Raw genomic sequence first — 10,361 nt, 5'->3', positions numbered from 1 at the left:
GCAGAGAGTCCCTGGGCTGGTTTGCGCAGCGCAGCCTCAGCCTGGGCTAACCCCCCCGTCACCTCTCGTTGCCGTGGTTTAGCTTTTACAAGGAAATAATTCACATTTTAAAATCTACGACTACAACTCAAGATTTAACCATGTCATCTGTCACAGGAAGACCCCCCCTTCATCCTCTTTCAGTTTCGGAGGGTTTCCCATTCCTCAAGGAGCAGAAAATCACCTCTTTCTTTGTGCCGTGCTAGGGCTTCTGCTATCAGCACATACAAATGCGCCATAAATCATTATGGATTTACCCTTCCAGCACTCCCATCTGGAAAGGAAATAAGTTTTTTTTTCCCCGTTTCACAGCAGGAGGACCTGAATGTGTACACACACGCATGCACCCCTCTCCCCCTCCCATTACTGATTTGCTCCAGGTCACCCAAGAACTGCAGGGTTTTCCACCCCAGGACCTGGAAGGATCCCGGAGGAGATGGGTGCCAGTCCGATACCTTCACCATTCCCTTGGGGAAGAAAGGACCTAACAGGGAACAGAGGATGGCTGCTACCCGAACCATGACCAATCTATCTGTGATGCTTCCCAGGGGAGCTGTGGCTCCATTAACCTTGGCTTACAGCTGTGATTACATTAAAGAAAAAGCTTCCAAGGGGGCCTCTCTTTTCAACTCATCTGCGGTGACTCTGCCATTAGTTATTGAACACATTAAAGGGACATTGCCACATGTTCTACGATTACCATTTTTCAAGCACTTACCAGTGTTCTTTCTGTTGCTCGATGAGCACGTCCCTCTCCTTAGAGAACTTGCAGTTTAAATATAGAGGCTGCCTTGAGATCTTTTGCTGGACAGAAATGCCTAGCTATGGTTTCATATTTCATTTATTTTAGATTTCTGTAATTAGCTGATAGATGCGTGCATGGCCAAACTTTAATCTGAGGGCTTTCAAGTCTAGGCTTTTGGCTTCAGGTTCGTCTTTGCTGTAATTTCAGTTCTCCTCAGTGGACTCAGCTTTGGCTCTCATTTCACAGGCTTGTATGCAGGAAAACCATTTATCTGTACTGGAAGATTTGAACTGCAGCTCTGGTTTCTTACAGGGATGATTCTGTTGTGGATCTGCAAAAGACACAATGCGTTCAGCAACAAATCAAGGTCAAGGCACTCTGAGAAAGCTTCTGCTTAGAGGTCTGCTCCCACCTTTTGCATATGTATCTGCCTTCTGTCTCTGATAAGGAATGTCAGAAACAGGGTCTCTGTGGATATTTGTATTCCTCCTTTAAATAAATTCTTTTTTTTTGTAGGAAATTGAAGAAGTGGGTGATGTGGAATATTCAAAGTGGTTAGTTTCTGCAAAGGAGAGAAGGGTGGAGTATTTAGCACTTTCTTTATTCTGATAATCTTTTCTGATCTAGAAGAGAGAGAGGCCCATGTGTTACTCATTTTGGACCATCATAAAAGGGAGAAGAGAATGCAGAGTTCATCTCTCCAAGAATTTATGAGGGCCATAGAGGCACTCTCTGTGGCCTGCCATTAGATGAATTATGGCTCTACCCTCGGACCGCTGCAATTCTGGTATCTTGAGGTTTGATGAAGAAACAAGGACAAAGGTGCTGGTTTATGTGATGACATAACTAAAAAAAACCTAAAATGCAAATAAAAAAAAAAAAATTGTATGTCTCAAATGATCAAGTCAACCTTTTTACCCAATTAACCAGGAAAACGTTGTCATTTTGTGCCTAACCATGCAACTAACTGGGCAGCAGTCTTGACCTACCAGTCCTCCCAGGAGCAGGACCACATGCATCTCTGCTGACGGGTGTACGTGATTAAAGCACTCACAGACTGAAGCTCTTTGCTGTCAGTGAAAGCAGTTGGCCCAAATTATGAGCTGTTATGAGACAATGATATCTCTTCCACATGCCAGAGTATGGTTACTGTAGCAGATGGTGTGACTGCTATCCTGGGGTGATTTAGAGTAGCCTTTCATTAAGCAGTATTTTCACTTAAATTCCTCACACTCTGCTGCTTGCACATACATCTTTGCTATCAGCCACTTGCTAGGGGTAACAAACCAAGCTGAGGAAAAGGGAAGCAGTGGTGTTTCTCCAGAGTGATAGACAGGCCCTGTCACACTTTAAGTGCATTTCCCACCAGAATGGGTCATTCCCCCAGGCAACACTCCTGTCCCAGCCCAGCTTCCTGCAGGTGGTCAAGGGGCTCCCTCACCTCTCTCCAGGGCTTCTCCTGCCCTACGCCAGTGAAGCTGCCAAGGACTTGCAGCTCTTCTTGGTGGGACCACAGCTGGGAATGAAGGTCTGAGTCCATGTGGAGCTCATATGTCGGTTGCGTGTCTTTCCGTGAAGTAAAAGTGAGGAAGCGGGGGGAACACCAAGCTGATCCTTATACTGAATAACTGTCTGGGTTTGCAGCCCTCCACTCATGCCTAAATGTGTTCACCTGGCCAGGTCTGGAGGGGAGCGACAGAAAAGCTGGGGAGAAAATGGGACACTGCCTCCTCTTTACCTTCATCTTGGCAGTAGCTGCTTCTCATCTGCCTTCCTTGTCCCTCATCTTTTGTTATGTTGCAGGGCATGGGGAAGAAAGGAGGCCTACTGCTAAATGAGGTCTGGGCTCTGCACCCTGTCTTTAGCCTTACGATCACTCTACTAGCTGAATTTCTGATTTTGCCAAAGATCATTGCCATGTTTGGAAATGATCCTGTTTTGTGGCAATGGAGGCAAAAGGTTTTTCTCCTTTCTCGTGACATGCCAGAGGTCTGGGTTAGAAGATTAAGCTACAAATTTTGCAGCTCTGGGTGAAGAGAATCCATCTGAGCTCCTTCTCACCTAGTAGACTACTTGGGTAGTGCTGCAGAGTACAGCATTATCTACATTGTTGTTTTAAACAAAGTAGCCGCCTCTGAATCTAATCATAGTGTGTCATTTCTGTGTCCTGATCTGTGCAGAGCTAGCCAAACTGGGAAAAGAAGTTGTAGGCAGCCATCTCTCCTACACACCTTGCCATGCAACTGTTGAAGATTACACAACTGTTCCTGTCCTAGAGACAGGAGCTGACCTTTCCCTCCTGCTGTCTGGTACCAAGCGTGTCTCAACTTTGAACAGAGATTTTGACATAAGATTCATGTATTTTGCCACAATTTAGGTGAAATGCAAAATTTAAACTTTGTTGGAACAAAAAGTCTTTCTCTCCTAAGTCATAGCTTTGGGGTGATTTAATCTTCATCACATATTTTTGTGTGATGATGCCGCAAAACATCTTCAGTGGAATTGATACTTCAGAGGAGTTAGGCTGTATGGACAAGCAAGAGCCTGGCACTGACCAAGAAGATGTAAATTGCTGCTGATATGATATGTATATGTCATGCTGGGGACATCCAAGATATACAGGCTTGAGTGTTGAGGGCTTTTGATATGTAACTAGTGGTGTAACAGAAGATTTTGGATGGTGAAGGCAACTTGGATGGGAAAATCATGAGTTTTAATATGACTGTGTTAGACTTAAGCTCATACGAAGTCTCTTGGGAGGAGACATCAGTGTCAACCTGAGATTTCACATTGTAAGAAGACAGATCAGTCAGATGTTGGTGTGGGCTCTGTAAACTTTTTATGAAATATGACACTGGAAATGGCCCAGGAAAAGATCAGGTGAAGATAAGGTATAGAAGAAGAAGAATCTATTCTCTCAATAGATAATGGATTCTCATATGCTGAGGGCAAAAGAAGAAGACCTACAAAATGAACAGATAGAAAAGCAAGAGGAGAAAGAGGAGGGAAAGGTTTATGAAAGTAGAGGGAGGATGTAACTGAGTTTCAAAAGTCACAAATGTGTCCAGGAAAAAAGGATAGAGTGAGCTGGCCAGTGTAAGCACAGCAGTGGAGTAGAGACTGTGGAAACCAGAGTGGAAACAACTGAGTCAAGTAAGGGAATTTGCAATAAGGGTTTTGCTCTTCACCATAACTGTGTCAGATTTCCTCCTACTTTACCCAGGGAAGAGCCTCTGACCCACTTTGCAGTTTTGCAGCTGGAAGACAGTTTGCTCAGGAGCTTTGAGCAGGACTATGGAACAGCTGAGGACACAGGGCTTCAAGTCAGGGAGCCCACTGGGGAGAGGACAGTCCTCTCAAGTATAATTTGGGCAATTGTGAAAAATAGGAAACAATTCTCTAGAGCTACTGAAAGGAGCATGTGGATGTAACTTTTTCAGTCTCACGTTAGAGGAAGGTTCTGCCATGACTACTTTGGAGAATGAAAGCTGTGCACAAAGCAAGTACAGCCCTCTGGTGCAGTCACAGGCAATGTCCCTGCGTTTTCCACCACAAAAGTGCCTAAATCCTGAAGGTGGTGGCTATCTCAAGATCGGTTAGATTCGGCCTGACGGCAAAGCTGTCAATAACGGTGCTGGCTGGAGTGTGAACTGTCAAAGACCTATTGCTCTATTTCACACTGGACAACATTCATTCTGAGTAGCAACTACCTGTCAAACTTGACCAGGATGAGGTCAGATCTCACTATGATCTCAATCTGAAAAGCTAAAAATAGCATATATTTTTGCAGACAGCAAAACCAATTCCCAGTCTCAACTATTTCAAAAGAAGGCATGGAGGTCAGGCGGGTCACTGCAGCGGAGCAGTAAGGGTATCGCAAGCAAGGACCCATGCCACTCTTTGCACTTAACTCATTGCCAGTAAACTCAATGGAAGGCATCTACCCTGATAGCTGGAGGCTGTTTTCTGAAAAGGCTGATTTTGTAGAGGGTGTTTGTAAGGTCTCTTTGTCTCTTGACTGGAATGTCTGGGTACATGATCATACGCGCCAACTCTTTTTATCAGAGTGCTGTCTGAAATTTGTATTATAGCAGTGTTATAGAAGATGTTCCAAAACCAGACAATATCTTGTGGGTCACAAGCAATCGCTAGAGATGAACATGAACAGAAACCTAATTTCTCAACTCCAGAACTAGAAACTGTGAGTCTCTCTTATCTGTAATGACTTCCTCTGCTTTTTTCTCTGTCTCTATGTCAAGGAACAGGATCAAGTGATGTTGTCTAAGGGAAAACTCTTCCTGTGGTGTTCTTGATATTAATAACAGTACAAAAATCACTGCAAAAAGTGATTCACCATTTGGCACTAAGAACTACCACTGCTGAGGTACTTGCAGCTTCTGCTGATGGGGCTACCTAGCAGAAGACCTCAATAAGCACAGTGAGCGACTAGACGAAGCAGATCAACTCGCAGTCTGTTCGCTGTGATTTCCTACCTGTGCCTCTTGGACAGAGGGAGGGAATACACAAAAACTCTGACCGAGGCTCAAAGGAAGCATGGAAAGAAAGCATAAGAGGCCAACAGCTGCTGCCAAACTGCTACTTTACATGAGTCAGTGACTCAAAATAACATTTCCAAAAAAGAAGCTGATTCTCAGGCTTTTACCTAAAAGATGTAGGAAAGAAAATTTGTACAGCATGTGATGTCTGCTAGAATAGCCACCCAGGATTAGACCACAGGCCTCTCTGACCCTGTGTCCTCTCTCTGACAGAGGCCAAAAGTGGCTGCCTAGAAAAGCACATAAGAACAGGGCAAACATATATGATACCTCCCCTTTGTTTGTTTTGAACTTGGATCCTGCTTGAATCCTCCCTGTAGTTCTTGTACTGGAATCGGGAAGTTGATCCCTAGCCAGTTTCCCCAGTACACTCAGGATTTCAGAGACCTCTTTCTTCTCCCCTTGCAGTATCTCTTTTCCAGGCTGAGGAGCTGTAGCTTGCTCATTCGTTCCTTACACAGAAGCTGTTCTACACCTTCGATCATCCTTTCTGATCCATCTTTGAAGTTTTTTCAGTTTGGTGAGATCTTTTTTTGGACCAGAGGTGAGAACTGCACATAACATTTAAGGGAAAGGCAATCTGCTCCCAGAACAGAATTAACTCACACAAAAGCAGATGCTGCTTTGGCCATCATGTTGCTAGCTTGCTTCTTGCACTGCAGTGAAAAACATGACAGCCTTTTTTATGAGTCTTCCCTTTCTTTCTCTGAAAGTTTCTTCTGCAACGACAGTCGTATATCTGTGGTCTGAGAGGCAGGGGGATGAGGAACGCAGCCCGGTGGAAGACACAGCCTCCAAGCTCTGCTGGAAATCCAGAAGGACTGCTTGCCTCCTTGGGCTTTCTCCCACAATGCTACCTCCTAAAGACCTGTTGTAGGTTATTTTTTTTCAGAATGCTTAATACCACACAGTGCCGTACATGAGCCAGCATGGCTCCCATGGAATTTTGCTGTAGATGCGAGTGCTCAGCTCTTGTATAAATCAGACCACAGGGTACCAGGTTAGCTGTACAGAAAATGAGAAAGAAGCATGTAATTATAGTGTCTATTTCCAGCTGCTTGAACCGTAAGATCAGCCAACAGTCTGGAATCTTATTTTTCTTTATCTACTCCTTCACTGGAGGGGGACACACATAAAAACCAGCTGCTTTCAGTATATAACCCTGATTCATTTCCCAAAAGAGTGCATCTTATCAGCAGACTATTCAGAGTTCATTTGGAAATAAAATGGTATGTCATCCTGTACTTAAAGATTTAAAGACAAGGCTGAGATAGAAGCGGACAGAACTAAGGCTTTATAGGCAACCATAATTCTTGAATTTCCTGGCTTTGCAGCCTTAACATAGCTAGAGATATAATTTTAGCTAAAAGTATGAGATCCCAATGCTTTTCTCTGCAAAATATCCTTTACAGCATTGGCGTTGTAAAAAATCGAAACTTTAGCATGTATAACCAACTCTTAAAAGGAACTGTAAGAAAATTATTGTCACCTCTAGGAGGCAGCATTTTATTGCAAATACACAATGTATAATTTGGTGTCTGACACCAGAAAGTTTTGAGGCTTCTCAACTGTCCTGTGATTATAAAAAAAAAATCTAGTAGAAAAAAAATAAATATACACTTGCAGTGGAACCACCTGTGCAAAAATAAGCTCTACTTCCCCGGCCAGCAAGAGACAATTCTCAGATGAAATGCAGATAGTCAGACACAAAATGCGCCCTGTTTTCCTGGGTTTTCAATAGCAAGTTAGGATGGAAAAGCAGAATATCTGGGTTGTTCATCTGCTTTCAGCAAGATATCCTCCCCCATTTAGGAAAACATTTGCTTAATTGCTTAACTTCACCTGCTAATTGGGAATGTACTTAACCTTGCGTTTGCCAGTTTACTGAACACCACTTTCCTTTCTGTGGCATTTGCAGTGGTTTTGTTTTTTTTTTTTTTCTTTCTTTCACCCAGGACTGTCCTGAGCTGGAACTGACATTTTCTTTCTGAATCTCCATTACTGAAGTGGTAAGACCTCACACTAAAGCAGTTCACCTGGTGCAGCACAGATATTGTTTTTCTGCTGGGCTTTGTGGTGTGATGCAACTTTTTAAAGCACAGCTGCCTTTCTCTTTGCAGATGGCCCTTTGGTGTGCTCAGAGGAATTGTGATTTTTGAAAAACTGCCTCACACATTAATACTCTTTTAACATCCCAGGCAGGCCCTATGTAAACATGAAACGACAGAGGACACCACATTGGTGGTGTCATTGGTGGTTAAACATCAGTTTAACTTGTAACTGAATGAAAATAGATCCCATAAAAGCAAGCTGCACAACACTAGCCTTGATTTCAAAACTACTCATGATGGAGAACCCTCTACAATCCCTCGGAAATTGCTCCTGTCGAAATTATGCGCATTGTTGGAAATCTGCAACATGTTTCTACTCTCAGTTTGTCTGGCATCAGCCTCTGGCCATTAGCTCCTGGTAATGCGTTGTTTGCTCAACAGAAGAGGACCTCTATTATCAAAGGTTTATTCCCCAGCTGGATACTTAAGGATTTTGACCAAGCCACCCCTTAGCTTTTTCATCGGTAAACAGCCTGACCTCAAGTCACACGTGGATCCACTGCCTTCCAGCCCTTTATTCATCCATCCAGCTCCTTCCTCAACTCCCTCTAATTTGCCCAGCAAGTTGGTGCTCTGCCCAGCAGAGCAGGGTGCAGCGTCATTCTACACTAGTCACACCAATGCCCAATTCACACGTTACAAACCCTTCCTATTCCTGCCCGATGTTTTTCCTCTTACTGTCCTGTGGATCGTGCTATTCTTCCCGACGACTTTTGCTTCTCGTCTCCTTCTCCCTGCTTCCTAGTGTCGAGCCTCCCACCCTCCGGCAGTATTCATCCAATGTTGCCACAAGGGATGCAAGAGCTGTTCCACAGCCAGGTTTACAGAGGTTGCTGGTGATAGGGGTGCACGACAGTCTCCTGAAACAGGTACACAGCCAGATTTTTTCCATAGATCTCCCAAATCCCATAAATCTTGGTCTCAGGACAGTATAGCGTCCTAGAACAGAACCATTTACCATGAACCCTACACTGCACACGTGCAACCAGCTGTACCCTTTTGCGTGCTAAATCCTTATCAACATCCTGCGGTAGCAGGGTGGCAAAAGGCTACACAAGCAGCTGGCAGGTATTCCTGTAAGTCTGGAGTTTCAGGATCTCTATATCCATTAACACCAGCTGAAGCACCACAGCTTGAAGCTCATTTTCTCCATGTTGATCATTGTATAGCTCCCTTTTAGAAAATGATTCTTTGTTCTTCTCTTAATTACTTCATTTACTTGATTTATATCTACAGGTCTGTTTCAGTGACAGTGATGGAGGGGCCAAGCCTACATTCCTCTCACAAATCTTCCTCTTTTTTTTTTTGCATATGAATATGTAGAGACAACCTCTTTGTCTTAATAGGACTGCAAAAGATTATTTCAGCGGTCTGTAATACTTTACCATCTGGTGGAGGAATACTTCGCCACTTGCAGGAAGACAAAATCCCTTTCTTGAATCATTTACAACCTGAGGCAACAGCATACAAAAGCATAAGGAGGTAGATGTAGTCATTGTAAGCACAAGCCTTTTACCTTCACTTTTGTTTTCACCATGCTTCATATTCTTGTTAAAGAAACGCATGACAGCCATATGTGGTCTTCTGTCATTAACTGGCTGTTTCAGTGCCCAAAGTTGGGTGGTGTAAACACATTGCTATGATCTACCAAGCTGTTTTAGACCATCATCTGGTTCAAACTGTCCCATTTCTGTAGCACAGGATCTCAGAATCTCATAACAAGCCAATACAAGTGAAAACATGAGCTTACACCTTCAGGCTGAGTTTGACTGTTCCAAGGATTTCCCTGCAAAAAAAAAAAATCTCTTTCCCATTTCTGTCTGTTAACTCACACTTCTGCCTGGTGAAATGCCACAGTGAGAATCAGAGTATCTTTCACAAATACCAGCCCCTGACAGAGTGGGCTGAGTCAGGGAAAGTAGTCTGCAACCATCTTTCATTCAGATGTACGTTGGCTTTTCCTTCTGACAGTGAGGGATTTGGGAACTTCAATTTGTGTCTTCTAATGCCAGAATAAAACTTGCAAATCCCTGACCTGCTTATTCAAGTGGTTGGCAATTGCATTAAAGGGCTTTTTTTCTGGTAAGGCACGAATTACAGCCAGGCAATATAAAAGCTCTTGTAATTCTCCATGTGATCTGTACTACCAATTCTTCATTCAGAGAAAGCCTCTTTCATACAGCCAATGGACAGAAAGGCCCAAAATATCAGTGGAAAAGCTCACAGCAGGAACAAAGAAACTGTAAGCACCAAAGGTTGTCCAGTGCCTCGTATTTTGTCATCACAGAATATCCATGTCTGACGAATCAGGAGCTGAAAACAATGTATATGCTTTTGTCATTCTTATACATGGTCTTGTGTCAGAATCTGGAGAAAATATGTGGATAGAGTGGCTGTAAAATATGTTGTCAGGCCTGAACCTGCCCATAAAGTTTAGCTTGCAAAAACAGGCTTTCATCTTTCTGCCTTGGCAAGTCTCTTTCCAATGGCAGATGTGACAGATAAAAAAGCTATGTGATCCTGGACAGTATCAGTGTGAATGGCCAGTGAGAAAGGTCATCAGCCTGGCTCCATTTTAGTTTACTATTGCTTTAGAGAAAAAGAAGTAATTTTATTATTGGGTGTTAAAACAAGCAAGTATAAAGCTGACTTTGAAATACATTTATGGTCCAATTTTTTTTAGAACAGGATGTGTTAAAAATAAGCAACCATGATTGATAGATACAGTGATAGATCCTGTGCCAAAGCTACAGTTAAATTATGTATCTGTACCAGTTACATGCATCAGTGCACACAGAAAATTCCACAGTCTTTGGCCTGTCGCTTGTAGAAGCTCACATACTGCTAATATCCAATGTTTAGCAAGAGCTGTTTTGTTTTCCTAGCAATAGCAGCAAAAAGCTGCTGCCT

This window comes from Buteo buteo, chromosome 6, assembly GCF_964188355.1.
Source record: "Buteo buteo chromosome 6, bButBut1.hap1.1, whole genome shotgun sequence".
NCBI lineage: Eukaryota > Metazoa > Chordata > Aves > Accipitriformes > Accipitridae > Buteo > Buteo buteo.
This window is presented reverse-complemented; position numbering follows the sequence as displayed.